The sequence below is a fragment of the Peromyscus maniculatus genome, chromosome 1, assembly GCF_049852395.1.
Source record: "Peromyscus maniculatus bairdii isolate BWxNUB_F1_BW_parent chromosome 1, HU_Pman_BW_mat_3.1, whole genome shotgun sequence".
NCBI classification, from domain to species: domain Eukaryota; kingdom Metazoa; phylum Chordata; class Mammalia; order Rodentia; family Cricetidae; genus Peromyscus; species Peromyscus maniculatus.
Genome location: NC_134852.1, coordinates 87,309,722 through 87,325,887, shown reverse-complemented (window position 1 = coordinate 87,325,887; position 16,166 = coordinate 87,309,722). Strand labels below are relative to the sequence as shown.

At 47.6% G+C, this 16,166-nt stretch overlaps 1 pseudogene; it reads left to right on the top strand.

Annotated features, from left to right (window-relative positions):
* Window positions 1-3,218: 3,218 nt before the first annotated feature.
* LOC102927165 (RNA-binding protein 42 pseudogene) lies at window positions 3,219-14,671 on the top strand (annotated as a pseudogene).
* The last annotated feature ends 1,495 nt before the right edge of the window (window positions 14,672-16,166 follow it).

Sequence of the window (16,166 nt, the reverse complement as noted above, 5' to 3'; positions counted from 1 at the left end):
GTTCTGAAATACATATAGAAAATTCCAAAATTCCAATTAGACCTAGAAAATCCCAAGAAGCCTCTACAAACGCTCCAGTGACCATTTGTGTCACTTGGTAGACGTCTGTGCAGATCCTGATCACATAGCTCATCACCCCCACTTCAATGTTACCAGCTCCAAATATCTCCCTTCCTCCCTTGGATTCTGGGTACACACTAAGCACGGTTGAAAATGTACTGTGACAGCTGGGATCTGAGGCACTCTGGGTTCCACAGCGTAAGACGGAATGATGGACAGGCCTGAAAATAGAGCCCATCTGATAACCTGGAATGAAATGCCCCTGACAGCTGATGCTTGTCTGTCCCTCCAGCATAGCACACTCCGGGCTCAGTGGAGCAGAATGGAAATGATCAGTCAGAAAGTTCACTCTGAATTGGAGGAATCTTTCTGCACTGCCCAAGCACCCAAATCCATATGACCTACAGGAGGCCCATAGCAAGATTCTGACCCCTAGGTGGGTACATAAGCTTCTTGTCTTGTCACTATGATAAAACATCTGGGACAACTTCATACAAGTTTCTTTTGGCACACAGGTTTTTTTGTTTGTTTGGTTTGGTTTGGGTTTCTTTTTTGGGGGGAGGGATAATTGAGACAGAGTTTCTCTGTGTAGTTTTGGTGACTGTCCTGGATCTCACTCTGTAGACCAGGCTGGCCTCGAACTCACAGAGATCCACCTGGCTCTGCCTCCTGAGTGCTGGGATTAAAGGCGTGTGCCACAGCCGCCCGGCTTGGCTCACAGTTTTAATCCATCATGGCGGGGAAGGCATGGCAGAGTTCATGGCAGCAGAAGTGGATAGTGGAGGCACCTCACTTCTTGGTGATCAGGAAGCAGAGAACTCTGGGCTGGAACTAGAGAAGAATCTAACATCCAAGGTCCACCTCCAGTGCTCCGCATCTGCTTTCAAGGCCACAAGTCCCAGAGGTACCATAATCTCTTAAAACAGCGCTGCCATCTGAAGATCCAGCACTCAAACAAACGAGCCTGTAGTGGGAGGATTGTATATCCAGACTGCCGTAGCAGATGAGCAACGGGACGTACAGGGACTATGAAGTTAACTGAAGTACAGAGAGATGCTATAGAAGGCGGATCCACTCACACTCAGGCTCTGAGCCTGTCCACCCTCTCTTGAGAACGACAGCAGGAGCTAGCAGAGCTGATTACCATGGGATCATAGGACACCATGCACAGAGCAGAGGAGCTTAGAGAATACTTCCTCCCTGCATCAGTTCCAAAAAAGACACAGTCGGCCCTCCACACCTGCAAGTTCCGTATCTGTGCCGTCAACCAACCTCAGCTTTAAAAAGAAAACCGAGAAAAAAAATCAGCACTTGTATCTGTACTTTTTTCTTGTTGTTCTCTAAATAATATAGTATGAAATTATTTGCATAGCATTTACTTAGTGTTAGAAGATAGTTTAGAGTGTGTGGGAGGGTGTGTGTAGGCTGTATGCAAATACTAAGTATTTTCTACAAGGAGCACAAGCATCTGCATATTTTACTATTTTCAGGGCTTTGGGATCCATTTCTTTGTGGTTACCAAGGGATGGCAGTAGAATCTATGCAGATATTAGTTATTAATTTCAACCATGGCAAAAAAAATGCCAAATAAAACTCCCATGGATGTGTTTTTGGTTTTTGGTTTTGTTTTGTTTTGTTTTTTAATTTATTTATTATTTATTTATTTATTTTACATACTGGCCAGTTTCCCCTCCCTCATCTCCTCTCAGTCCTCCCCTCCACAACCCCTCTGTTCCTAACCCCCAATCCACTCCTTCTCTGTTTCTACTCAGGAAAGGGAAGGTCTCCTATGAGCATCAACAAAACATGGCATATCAAGTTGCAGTGAGACTAACTAAGCACCTCCCCGTGTATTAAGGCTGGACAAGGTGACCCAGTATGAGGAGTAAGGTCCTAAAAGCCAGTAAAAGGGTCAGAGACAGCCCCTGCTCCCACTGTTAGGAGTGCCAAAAGACCATGCTACACTACTGTAACATATGCAGAGTGCCTAGGTCAGTCCCACGCAGGTTTCCTGGTTGTCGATTCAGTCTCTGTGTTGCGGTTTTAGAAGTTTTCCTCCAGAGATAAAAAGCTCGTGGGAGTCACGTGACTGCTGACTTACATCATTCTGGCCACAGCTTTCTCAATCTTCCACTCCTCAGATCCCACAATATGGCTGCCACCATGTCCCACACCATCCCCCTACTTCTTCCCCTTCTTCTGGGCATCCTCTCTGTTCTTCATGGTGGCAGCAACCTGTAGACTAAGGGCCCCCTTTCCTGGACATCGTCACTTCCAACAAGGTCATTCCCAAAACCAAGTTTGTCTTTTGTCTTCCCGAGCCCCTACACAGCCTCTTCGAAGTCCACCATGAGTTAGACTGAAGCAGACATCGTCTGACCTGGAGGAGGAGAGAGCAACGTGACTTCGAGAACAGGCTGCCAATCCCAAGTCTTGGGGCACCTTGGGGGGGGGGCAATCAGAGAATGTTGACAGATTAATGTGTCTGTGTAGTGGCAGGCGCGGAGATATAATCTGGATAGAACAATTTCACCCAGCTTGCAGTGGTCTCTAGGAGGAATGCCGTTATATCATCTAATTATAATTAACACTTGATTGTTTTGCCTAGATGCCTGGAGAAGACAGAGAGACAAGACGCACCACTGAAGGACATGACATCCACAAGCCAGGAAGAAAAAAAAAAGTCTCATGATTAGGTACAAACCAAATGTCCCAAGCCACGTTCTGCTGGTTTTGTCAACTTGACACAGACTGGAGTCACTAGGGAAGAGGGAACCCCACTGAGTAATTGCCTTTGATTGGCTTGGCCTGTGAAGGCTGTAGGGCATTTCCTGACTAAGGACTGATGATAACTGAGGAGGGTGCCACGCTTAGGTCAGTGGTCCTGGGTGACAGAAGGAAGCAGGCTGAGCACGCCGTGTAAACGGAGCCAGTAGGCGGCACCCCTCCACGGCCTCGGCTTCAGTTCTGGCCTCCAGGTACCCGCCCTTCGTGCCTGCTGCAGCATCTTCCAGTGATGGACTGTGTGCGACCTACACGCCCAACAAACCCCTTTCTTCCCCAAGATGCTTTTGGTCGGTATTTTATCACAGCCACAGAGAGTAAACTAGGACATCTGTGGTCCCAAACGGTCCTTGGGAGGTCAGTGTGGACCACATTAAGGTACAATCTAAGAGTGTATTCGGACAGCATTTATTTGGTTACATGTGCCCAGGCCTGAAACCAAATTACTTGCAAGGCTTTGCTATACATTTTATGCCTTTGTAAAAAGACACTTAGAAATATTGTCTTCATGAGTAAAAGAGGTCAAGGTGAAGTTTAGGGAGGAGCCAGGGGGTCGACCAACAGAGAACTCGCAGCAGCGAAGGCGACAACATCAGTGATGGCTGGGCGGGGTGGCTCTGGGACTCCCATGCCGGGAGCGCCTGTGGTCCTGAGGCCTGGTGTCAGCCTTCCGGGCAAGACCAGCCAGAAATGCTTGAAAGAAATGGAGGTGGAGAGGACCCTGTTTAAGCAGGGAGTACTGGGAGTGAGGAGTGGCCGGAATCCCAACTGCTGTGCCAGCTATGGCCCTGGTAGAGGCCACCCAGGTCCCAGCAGCTCCCGTGATCTGCCCAATTACTGCCACCAACATGTACCAGCAGGTCCAACAGACCCTGGAGGCCCAGGCAGCTGCGGCAGTCACAGTAGTTCCTCCCATAGTGGGAGGCACTCCTTTTCTGGGTTCAGACGGCTTTAACCCTGCTGATCACAGTCACCTAGATAGTCCTGAGACTCCAGAAGCCATGTTCCTGAGGCGAGCAGCTGTGGCCCTTCAGAGGGCCCCTATCCAGCGCCCAGCCTTCATCCCCCACGTGCTACAAGAGAGAGAGCGGAATCTGCTCTCTCTTCTGCAGCAGGTATCCCCCGACCTATGGTCCTGAGGGCCCCACCCCAGGCCCTGGTTGGACCCCCTCTGCCTGGGCTTCCTGGACCACGCATGATGCTGCCACCAAAGGCTCGGACCCTGGACCACCCCTGGGTTCTATGGCTACTCTGAGACCTCCCCTGGAAGAGGCAGCGGCTCCTGGAGAACTAGGTCGAGGCGTTGAGTTAGGACTGAAGGAGAAGAAAGAGGCAGTAATGGCTGCAGGGAGCTGGTGACGCAGCAGTCATTGGCCATAGCCTCCGCTGGCCATGCCCTTGCCTGAGCCTGAGCCCCTGCCCTTCCCACTGGAGATGGAACTGGCCTGCTGCCCCCTCTGCAAGCTCCTGAGCTCCTGTCCCTGAAACCACGACCCCAACCCTCTCAGCCTGAACCACCTCCTGGCCTCATGGTGAGGAACTGCCTGATTCCATTTTAAATGGCAGGAGCCATTATGCTACATTTTGAAAAATAAGTTTCTATTGACTGTGAGAGCTGAGTTGCTCTCTGTTTCCTGGAACCTGACCTTCCCCCAACCCTCCCTGACCCTCGCTGATCACATGGTAGGTGACCATATGCTTTTTTTAAGGTTTTTTTTTTTTTTTTTTTTTTATTTCCTTGTTGCCTCATTGTCTCCCTTCTGTAAAAACTGCTTGGGATTTTACTCCTTAAAAGGGATCCAAAGAGTAGATTCCAGGCTGCTCTCTTTAACCAGACTTAGGAGGCAGTCGCTGGACAGTTCTTGGGTGCACCCCAATAAAAATCAAGCTTGCTTCAAATTTGGCTCAAATTGTGGTTAGTGGTCTTATTCTCTCCATTGGGGTTAATAATGGCCCTGAGGTCCCAGAGAGATTCAGACCACCCACCCAAATTCTAATTCGCTCCAGGGGACTGGGGAATTGCCTCAGGAGGCACGTGCCTTGAGACATTCCAAGGCTCCACGGCTGCCTTCAGTTCAGGAAATATTGGGGTGAACTTTCATACTGAGAAAAGCGGCAAGCATCTACAGAGGCCTTCTGGTGAGTCATAATCTGGTTTAGTTTTGTGGGATCCCTATCTGGGATGTGGAGGGGTTTCAGTGGGACCCCAATATTCTCCCATCCAGGGCAAAAAGCAAGATGTTGCATCGCCCACCTGAGGTTCTTGGTCTGGTTTTATGTCTGTTTGTCTTGTCTTGGGCTTCTGTCCTCTTTCTGTCCTTTGTACTTTCTGTGTTAATTGGTTGATTTTGGACTTGGGGTGACTGAACTGACAGACAGTGTAGGTAATAAGATTAGCAAGCCTAACAGCCCTCTAGCCTGTGTTCTAAAGAATTTTGGTAAACTTTACCCCCCCCCATAGCTAAGGAGGATTATGATTATCCTATCACCAAGCATCACCTCTGAACATTCTGTGAAACTGAACAGTCTGCATTCCGGGTTGACAGACCCTCCAAGGGTACTTTTGATTCTCAGATAGTCTGGGCAGTGGGTAATGTCACCATCAGTAAGCCTGGCCACCCAGATCAGATTGGATACATCCTGTCTTGGGCTGAAGCAACTTCCAACCCGTCCCTCTAGGTGAAGGTCTGTATGGTCTGCAATTGGCAAGGTGGCCAAGCCCTGGTTGTCAGCAGACAGACCTATCAAGGGCCTGTAGCAGATACCAACAAGCCCCCTGAAGACAGTTCTGCAGGACTCACAGGAGGGAGAACCCCTTCTCCCTTCATGTAACCATCTTTATCCTCTTCTCCCCTCCTCACCTCAGCCTCCACCTTTGCCACCCCGTCCCCACCATCAAGGCCTCATCTGCCCCCTCCCATCTGCATCTACCCCTACCCCACCATCTAGTCCTTCCCTACCTCCACCTACCTCCCCCCCAGCTCTTTCCTACATCCCCCTGTCTTTTCCCCTCCCCACACCCTTCAGGAAGTCCCATACAGCCCTCCAGACTTCTCCAATTCTGGTTCGGGGTGTCACCTCCTTCAGTCCTCATTTCCCTATGGCTGTTTCCTGACCATTGTTACCTGTATGTCCCTTTCTCCAACACAGATCTCTACAACTGGAAGAACCAGAACCCCCCTTTCAGTACCAGCCCTGATTCTTTAATTTCTCTAATTGATTCTGTCTTTTTCATTCATCTCCCCACATGGGATGACTGTCAGCGGATTCTCCATACCTTCTTTACTACCGAAGAAAGGGAATGGATTCTTACGAAGGCAACTGAAGCACTTCCTGGAATAGCTTCAATGGCTGGTGACCAGAGGGCAGAGGCGATTGACGGTGCTCTGCCAAGAAGGAGAGCCCAAAGGGACTGCAACACAGAGAGAGACAGGAGGTCACTCTGTGACTACCACCAGGTTCTGCCAGAAGGGATGAAACAGGCAGCCTGGAAGCCGACTGACCTATCTAAGATAACAGGTGTGAAACAGGGCCCAGATGAATCACCTTCAGCTCTCCTGGAGTGCCTCCTGGACACCTATCAGTTACACACTCCTATAGACCTAGAGGACCTGGCAAATCTCAAGGTAATTAACCTGGCCTTTGTTACTCAGTCAGCCCCTGACACAGCATAGAAAGATACAAAAGATGGATGGGTTTGCACAAAAGAACAGGTCAGAACTATTAGAGATAGCCCAGAAAGTGTTTGACGGCAGAGACAGCAAAGAAGATCTGATAAAGAAGATGAGGCATGGCTGCACTACCATCCCCAGCCACTCTCAACTCTGCCCACGCACACCATGATAGAAAGAGGAGACCTTTACAAAAGGACCAGTGCACCTACTGCAAAGAAATGGGTCATTGGAAAAACAAATGGCCACGCCAGAAATAGGTGCCCCCCCCCCACATAAACCCAAGCCAATCCTAGTTATGGAGGATTAGCAAAGTTGAGGCTCCTTCAACCTAGGCCCCCAGTAGCATATGGTAACCTTCACCACAGGGAACCAACCTGTAAAGTTTCTGGTGGACACAGCGGCTACTCATTTGTTATTACAGGAACCCCTGGGACCCCTTACCAACCAAACAATGGAAGTACAGGGGGCAATAGGATCTCTCTCTCTCTCTCTCTCTCTCTCTCTCTCTCTCTCTCTCTCTCTCTCTCATTCTCTGTCTCTCCCTGCCCACTCAGAGAGTCTCTGAACTCGGAAAGGCACTAAAAGGATGCCAGTTCTGCATCATTGGCAGCTACCGCAGCATCCTCTCCTGAAGTCCGCAGCCGCCTAAACTTAGCTCACCTATTGACCATACTTGGACACAAGCCCAGCTTGTGTCAGAAACATCATCACCCCTCTCGCCTACAGTCTATAAAACTTTTCTGCTGAGCGGTCGAGACAGAGGCAGGTGGATCTCTGAATTTGAGACCAGCCTGGTCTACAGAGTGAGTTCCAGAACAGCCAGGGCTACACAGAGAAACCCTGTCTTGGGGTGGGGAGAGAAACACAACTTTCCTGCCCTGGCTCAGCACAGGACTTCTCTGGCCTTGATCTCCTGGACCAGAGAACCCAACCAGGAGTTGCTTTGTTCAATACACCTGTTATTAAACTTTTTCAATTAGGCTTAATCTGGCTAACTGTGTTGGTGGAGAAATTTATTGAGGGTGAAGGGGGCAGAAAACCTATTAGCTGATTCTGTCTGTTTCTTAACCACAGTTTTGTTAATGAGCATCCCTGTGATGTTAGGCAGCCTGCAAGAGGCACAGGAGAAGGAAGTGGCAAGGAGAACAAAGGATGGATAGTAACAATGCTAAACACAGAAAAGGGGAGAGGCACACACACTAAGATGATGGCTAGAACTTCCTTCCTCACCAAATATTTACATCACTTCCCCTTATCTACTGTGGTGGTTTGAATAAGAATGGCCTCTATAGATTCATTGATTTGAATGCTTGGTCACCAGGAAATGGCACTATTACCAGGTGTGCCCTTAATGGAATAGGTATGGCCTTGTTGGAGGAAGTGTGTCATTGGAGACAGGCTTTGAGGTTTCAAATGCTCAAGCCAGTCTGTCTCTCTTCCTGCTGCATGCAGATCAGACTGTAGAACTGTCAGTTACCTCTTCAGCAGCGTGTCTACCTGCATGCTGCCATGCTTCCCACCATGATGATGCTAGATTAACCTCTGAAACTGTAAGCCAGCCCCAATTAAATGCTTTCTTTTATAAGAATTGCCATGGTTGCCTTGACCTCTGTCATTCTGTTTCTCACACACATAAGACAGATCCCAAACATTGCTTGCTCCACCTACAACATCCTGGCTACCTTCCTGATCAAAATTACAGACTTTCTTTAGTCAACTCATATGACCCACCATTGATCCTTGATGGCTCCATACGCTTTCTTCGCCTTGACCAGGGATTGCACATTCATTTGACATTGTTTATATCTATGTCAGGTTGATTATTCAGCACACCTCTGGTACTAACATTAATAAAATGACTAGAAAACACAAAATTAAGTAGAAGTACCAGGTTCTGGTGAGCTCCAGAACAGTGGAGGGCTGTAGTATGTTTTGAATGTTTTGTTAATGACAAGAGGAAAGATATGTGGGCTGTTGGGATGGCTCTGTGAGTAACAGTGCTTGTTGTGAAAGCCTGATGACCTGAGTTTGAGCCCTGGAGCCCACAATGGAGGGATAGCCGCAGGAGAGGGGGAAGGGAAAGGAGGAAGTAAAGGAGGAGACTGAGAGAAAGGAGACAAAGACGGCATACCGAATGATTACTGAACTTGTCGGAGTGCTTCCTCCCGGCCATGGCACAGGGAGAAATTTCCCACATAACCAGTATTGTCATTTCTCTCAACTATTGAATTAACACTGCAAATTTCCACCTTCCAAGTCTTTAAAGGAGGAAGCCACGTGTGCTCGCTCTCGAAGTTAGGTAATTTGTAGTTTGAAATCAGTCTCGCTTTTTTCCCACTCTCCCATTGATTTTTCTGTCTAAGCAGATTTTTCAGGCACTCTTTAACTTGATTCTGACTTGCAGCCTAGGGCCATGAATGTAACGATTTAGGTGGACATGAGACCCAATCAGAAGACGGGAGGGGACAAGGTTGTGTTCTTCCTAATTGGAGACAGCTTGTGTCCGCTTCAAAACAAGATGAACATGGTAGACCTCGGGAACAATATAAAGATAAAAACATATTTTAAGAATGAAGAGCTAGCTCTTTCAAAGTGCTGCCGAAATCACGACTTGAGCTGTCTGTATCATTACGTGACAAAGGCACATGAATCCAGGGAGAAATGCTTTTGTTACCTTAGAAACAAAATCACCCTTGCTGATGTATAGATTCATAAAGTGAGGGCAGAAAGAGAGGGAGGCCTCCCACCCTCCCTTGATAGGATATTTGTGTGAGCCAAGGGTCATGGAACATCTTCCCAACCAAGGTTGCTTGGTGATCTCCCACCCCCACCCTCCACACAGAACACACTTGACCCTTCATTCACTTGGTGTTTGTTAAGCTTTTATTGAGTGCCTGCTAGGGAGCTACTTCTGATGGAGAAAGTTTCTAAACTAATGAAATAAACACAAAGCTTTGTGAGGACAATAGCTTTGAACCCAATACACCATAGCATGGTGCGCTGCGTAACATCCATTGTAGTGACCCATAAACACAATGACAGGAGCCCAACCATGGAGCTGATACTTCCAACAGAATTGGATGTGTGAAGTGATGAAGAGCAAGTTCTATCTACTTGCCATATTTTTCCATGTGACCAAGTAGGGATCAAGATGGAGAAAAGTATGCAAGATTCACAGAATGCAGTGATGAGAGAGAGAGAGAGAGAGAGAGAGAGAGAGAGAGAGAGAGAGACTCTAAGAGGGAAAAGTAAAGTCTCCCCAACTAAAAGTAACAAAAGACTTTTCCCAATAGAAGTTATGTCAAAACTTAACTTCAAGGCACTCTTGATAAAGAAGTGTTTAGGAAATAGAGAGCTGCCCAGTGTGGCTAAAACAGGAGGAAGAAGGGCTAGACCACCGAGGGGCGGGTGAGATTTGGCTACATAGGTGGCCTACTTCCATTTCAGGGCAGAGGCTATTAAGAGCAAAGCTCTACATTGCTTCCCAGGGTATGGAGAGCAGAGGCTTTTGAGTGTAAGACGACAGGAATAAAACAGAGCTTTCCACACTTGGCCCTGCTTTTTCAGAGGTAGTAAGATGTATATCACCCCCTTCAGCCTAATCCCACTTCTTTGGAGGTCTGAAAATGAACAACAACAACAAGAAAGGAGGAGGAGAAGTTAAATCAAAAGTCCCTCCTTCATTCCCCTGGGCTGGCCTTTCTCCAAGGGCAGATGGAAGGAGGTGGGCATGGTGAAGCTTGCCCTTTTATACTGCATGGTGACCAAGCTGCCCCACAGGGCTTCCCAGGTGGGTCCCGGATCAGCTGAAAGGCACCAACGAGTGCTTAATGACCAGAGAAAATGCCCAGCCCCGTAGGGAAGACAGAGCTTACCAGAGAAGCTGGGTGAGAGCCGGCCTTCTGGAGTCCTCAGACAAAGAACACTTGCAAGTAGGGAGAGGGCATGGGGCACATGGCCTTGTCCCTGGCAGATTGGCCCTTGCTAGGAGGGAGCTGGCACCAGACAGGCTTCTGAGGGGCTGAACAGACTCTGTGTGCCAACCACAGCAATTTCATGACACTGAACTGAACCCAGCCAGTTGGCACGAGGGCTGAGCAAGCAAGACAGGAGATTGCAAAGGAAAGAAATGGAGTGGTGGGGATGTGAAAAACCCGGGAGCCCCTGCAGCAAGCACTATGGGCATGAACCCTGAAGCCAGCAGCCTGCAGCATCCCAGCACAGGCAAATCCAAATCGTGGCAGCCAAGTGGAATTTATCCATTTACCTGTCTGTTTTTCTTCCTCCGTTTGGGACTCCCTGGGGACAAGAACCACTGGATTTATCTCTGGACTATGTCGTAGAGATTAGAAGGCAGACGGGCTGGATGACTAGAAGGGAATGGCTGGGAGCTGGGAAGGAAAGCAATAGACAAACTGTGCAGAGTAGACAGGTGACTACCTCCATTAGTCACGGGTAACATGAACGAGTTGTGTCTAGATGAACTACTCTGCTGGGAACCTAATCATGTGTTAAATGTGCATGCACGCATATGTAGTACACATGTATGTTCACAGTTTCCTTCCACTCCTACTTGAAAGGTCCCAGTCATTATTCGTTGAACATGGGGCCCAAGTCTATAATCCCACACAGGCAGAGGCAGAGGCATCCAGCGTTTGAGACCAACCTGGATTACGTAGTAAGGACCCACCTCAAAAGTCACATTTTGAAAAAAGGCTTCTGCATCACCACACCGCCCACTGTGTCCACTTCTTGTGTCCTGGCAACAGTGACCAGGTTTCCTATCGCGAGAATAAACTTGCCCTAATTTACTGGCTACCCCTGCTTCACTGTAATGCTAAGGCAGGCTGTCAGGGCCAGAGAGACCCATCTGAACCCTCCTAACTCCTACTTTCTCTCTCACTTTTTCGACTTTGTTTTCAGCAGAGTCATACAAGGAAGAGATCATCAGACCTGCCTGAGAGCCATTTGCTTTAATATTTTCACACAAAATAATGCACTCCCACGAAAAGGGAAGCCCATGTCACTCCTGAGTTAAAAGCAGAATTGGCACAGGTACAGACAACCAGAACAGGGAGGAGGGAGCCTAGAGGTGTTGGAATGAATGTCCTGACCAAGTCTGTTACCACGGAGGGACATAGGAGCTAGGAAACATGCCGGCACAACCCTTTCTGACTTAACATTTGTGATATAGGGGCTGCCATTGTGGCTCCGTGGTAGAGAACTTGTCTAGCACATGAAAGGCCTTAGACTTGATCTCCAGCACCGGGAGGAAAAAAAAAAAAAAACCTTCTGATATATAAACCAATAAAGGCTTAGTCACTGATTACATATTAATAGAACAAGTTATAATTAATTCTTGCCTTTTATATTCTTCCCTGCTACAGATATGTTACATGTATTTTACAGATTTGAAGTTTTTATTTGTTTGCATACATTACTGTTCTTAACAGATTTTTTCTTTTTATACAACATATTTTGATCATGTTTATTTTTGAGACAGGAGCCCACTATGTAGCCCAGGCTGGCCCAGCACTCACTGTATGATCCAGGATGTCCTTAAACTATGTCGATGCCCCTACCTCTCTGCTTCAAATTAAGATTTCAGGTGTTTACTGCCTTTTTTTTTTTTTTTTGACAAGGTCTCACTGTGTAGCTCTGGCTTGCCTTGAAACTCTCTATGTAGACCAGGCTGGACTTGAACACATAGAGATCTGCCTGCCTTTGCCTCCCAAGTGCTGGGATTAAAGTCATATACCACTATACCAGGCCATGCCTGCCTTTATTAAAGCTTAATATGACAATCTCTCCATGTAGGTGTTCTTATGGCCATTTCATAACACAACTCAGAAATAAAGCTTGGGGTTGACAGGGGCATAGTCCTCTAGCTGTAGTCTTAAATAAGAATAGCACAACATGGAAATAACTCTATGGTACAGGGCTGTTGGGTCAATGCCATCTGCTGGTCGTGTTCTGTGGATTATCGATGCACAGGGCGCTAAGCATTTATTTTTAAATTTAAAGATACTGTGCACTGTATTAGTCAACTTTCCATCACTGTACCAAAATACCTGCGGTGGTTAACGTATAAATAGAAAATGAGTTATTCTGAAGGATCCAGTTGTGGTCTGAAGCGGCCTTACTGCTTTGGGCATCTTGCAAGGCCGCTCATCACGGTAAGAGCCCACAGTAGAACAAACCTTTGACCACAGGTGCAAAGAGGAAGAGACGAGTCCTGCAATCCCCTGCAAAGGCATGACCCTAAGGACCTCCTTCTAGCCTTGCCTACAAAATGTCTGCATCACTGGCAACAGTGCCATCCCAGGCACCAAGACGTTAGCACACAGACTGTTTAATCCCAACCATAGCAGGCACAACGTGACTAAACAATAGCACAGGGACAAACAGACAATGGGCATTCCATGCCATCCTCTGAGGTGAGTGCTGAATTCGGAGTCATGTGACTGTCCTTATAACCAGTCTGTCTTTTAAGGAAAGCACCAGGCTAAAGTAATGGTTTGGCATGGGGATAAGCCATGGGTTAGTCCCGGGCATGGCAATTACTTGGGCTGCTGATACTAGGGCTGCTAAGGGATGTATCACACAGCATTTGAGAGCTGGTCCTGAAAAGATGGCGATGGAGATGCCAGGCTTAGGTCATAAGGCAGAGGTACATCTTCTGACTCATCAGAACTGATCCATCCCTACAGCGGGGTGGGCCTCAATGAAGTCTGTTCTCTGCTAACTCTAGCCACAGCTCCCAAAGTCCTCGCACTGAACTCCTCCTTGAACTCCACTGCACTCAATTTCTGTTGCTTTACACCCAAATGCCCTGCTTCCCAGCAGCTCCAAACAGCAGCAAAACCAACCAAACACCACCTCTAGATAAACATGCCTGTCGCAGTCCTCCAGGAGAGGATAGGTAAGCTCCCAGGACATTCTTCTTTCAATCAAGAACAATTTAATGACCACCCACTCTGTGCATCTGCTCATGCCAATAATTTTTGGAGCAAGAGAAGATGCAAAGTCTGTTCATCCCATCCTACCCCCACTGTTCTTAGACTCCGTGGGAGCCGTCCAGTCAGTTATGCTTCAGTTTTCCAGGTATTTAGTATTAAGTAATTCCCTAAAAGCCTTGCCAACGATGGCGACCTGCTGCTTTGGTTGTTGTTGCCTTCTTATTACAAGATTTTAAAACATGCTCTTCAGAGGCTGAGTTGAGCAAGCAAAGATTACCTAGAGGGCAAGTATGGGCATCACAGAGTTAAAGTAATAGCTTCTAAGGGGGAAAAATAGTACATTTTTATCATTTGTGTCTAATTGAACTAAACAGAGCTTGGAAAAAGGAGCAGGAGCTTAGCATTTTTAATGATAAGGTGATATAGGCTATTGCTTCCCGTGTGCCCACTATGTGCCCACAGTTGTTTAAGATTATTTTATTTTTATTTCATTTAACTATCATTAGTGAGGAAGCAACTTGGAGAAGCTAAGTGATGTGGTGATGTGTCTAATACTGTTGGCCTGTGGTCAAAAAAAGCTGGGAGATGAATCCAGGATTAATTCCACAACCTGAAGGTTCAGCTAGCCTTCTCCATAATCTCTCCAGTCACCTCAAAGGTGGGCCATCCACCCTTTCTTATGAATGAGAGAACACTGCAGGGTATATATGGGAAAAATGTATATAATGTATGCCTCCAGAAGTCCACCCATGCCCCTTTCCACTGTCCCACCCCACACAATGCCCCCCTTCACTTATGCTGAATATTAGGTTGGTTGCCTCCTTTCTATATGATTCCAGCAATTAACAGCCCTCTTGCAAGAATAGATTGACACCTCTTCCTTATTCTGTCTCCCATGTTCCAGTCATTTCAATTCTTCCTTATTCAGAGCTGTGTCTGAGTTTTTTCTGCCCTTCTCCAGAGCAGCTGTGAGCCCAGGTTGTCACAGGCTCATTTTTGCAGTGTGGAGTCACTCTGGAGTGGCTGGGGACAGCAGGGAAGCCAGCAGAGTGGCTGACCGGGGCTGGTTTCAAGGGCAAGGGACAGCTGGCATTTGGGCAGCCTCTGCCAGCATGGAGCGGGCAGAGCAGGCCCCTGGGAGAAGAGAGCGGAATGTCCAATGGCCAGAAAGAGCCTGAGCCTGATGAGGCTTAACTGTCCCCACTGCACGCTGTGGGGATGAACAGGTGTCCCCACAGCTGACTGGGCACTCGGCTTCTAGCAGGGATGGGGTGGGTTGCACTGAAGAGGGAACTGCGCTCACAGATAACCAGGCCATTGCAAAAACCGTTGAGAACAGCAGCTGGAATGGAAGTACTTAATCCTAAGGGGTAAAAACACTTGAGTGTCTGCCAGTCAGAGATTCAAGGCAGTGCATTAGGGGTAACGCTACTCTGAGGGTGATGCGGTCCCTATAGGAACAACATCCTGGCAGCTAGCCAAAGGGTAAGCTTTTGGGCTCCATCTCAGACCTACTCACTCAGAACCTACATTTTAGTAAAATCTCTAGGTGATTACTAGGCACATTAGACAGTCCTGGTCAAGAAATGTGGTCCTCGGAGTGTAACTCCCAAACCAGAGCAGTAGCAGCAGCAGCTCCTGCTGGATGGGAGTCGGTGGGAGGGGGGCGGTGTAGAAAGGAAGTTGGGAGAGGGAACAGGAGGAGGAGGGAGGGAGGAGTAACTGTGGTTGGTATATAAAATAAATAAATTAATAAATAATAAAAAGAAAAATTTCAGGCTCCATTCCCAGACCTCTGAGGAGGGGGCTCAGCATGTAGTTCTAACAAGCCATCCAGGCAACTCCAGTACCTGTTAAAGTTTGAGAAACACACACCTTTAATCCCAGCACTCAGGAGGCAGAGGCAGGCAGATCTGTAAGTTTGAGGCAGCCTGGTCTACAGAGTGAGAACCAGGACAACCAAGGCTACAGAGAGACCCTGTCTTGGAGTGGGAGGATGGAGGGGGATATGATACTATCTAGGGTTCTTAGGGTACAGCTCATGTACTCTAGAGAGGAGTTCTTAGGAAGACTCAAGCAACGGTTCTCAACATGTGGATAGCGACCCCTTTGGGAGTCCAACGACCCTTTCACATAGGTCACATAAGACAATTACAGATTACAATTCATAAAACATTATAATTCATAACAGTGACAAAATTACAGTTATGAAGTAGCAGCAAAAATAATTTTATAGATGGGAATCACCATAACCTGAGGAACTGTGTTAAAGGGTTATAGCCTTAGGAAGGTTGAGAACCACTGCTCTTAAGAAAGGCCACACTTAGCCAGATGTGGTGTCTTTAATCCCAGCACTTGGGAAGCAGAAGTAGGCAGATCTCTGAGTTGGATACAGAGGCAACCTGGTCTACAAAGTGAGGTCCATGACAGCCAGGGCTACACAGAAAAACCCTGTCTCAAAAAAAAAACAAAAAAGAAAAAAAATATCCATGCCTGGAGAGGCAGGAAAAAAGTCAATGAAATGATTCTTAATAATATTCTGCTATACTGGTAGACTGGTGCCCAGCCCAGCTGTCATCAAAGGGGCATCACCCAGCAACCAATAGGAGCGGATGCAGAGACCCATACCCCAACAACAGGTGGAGACAGGGAAACACACAGAAGAGGGGAGGAAGGATTGTAGGAGCCA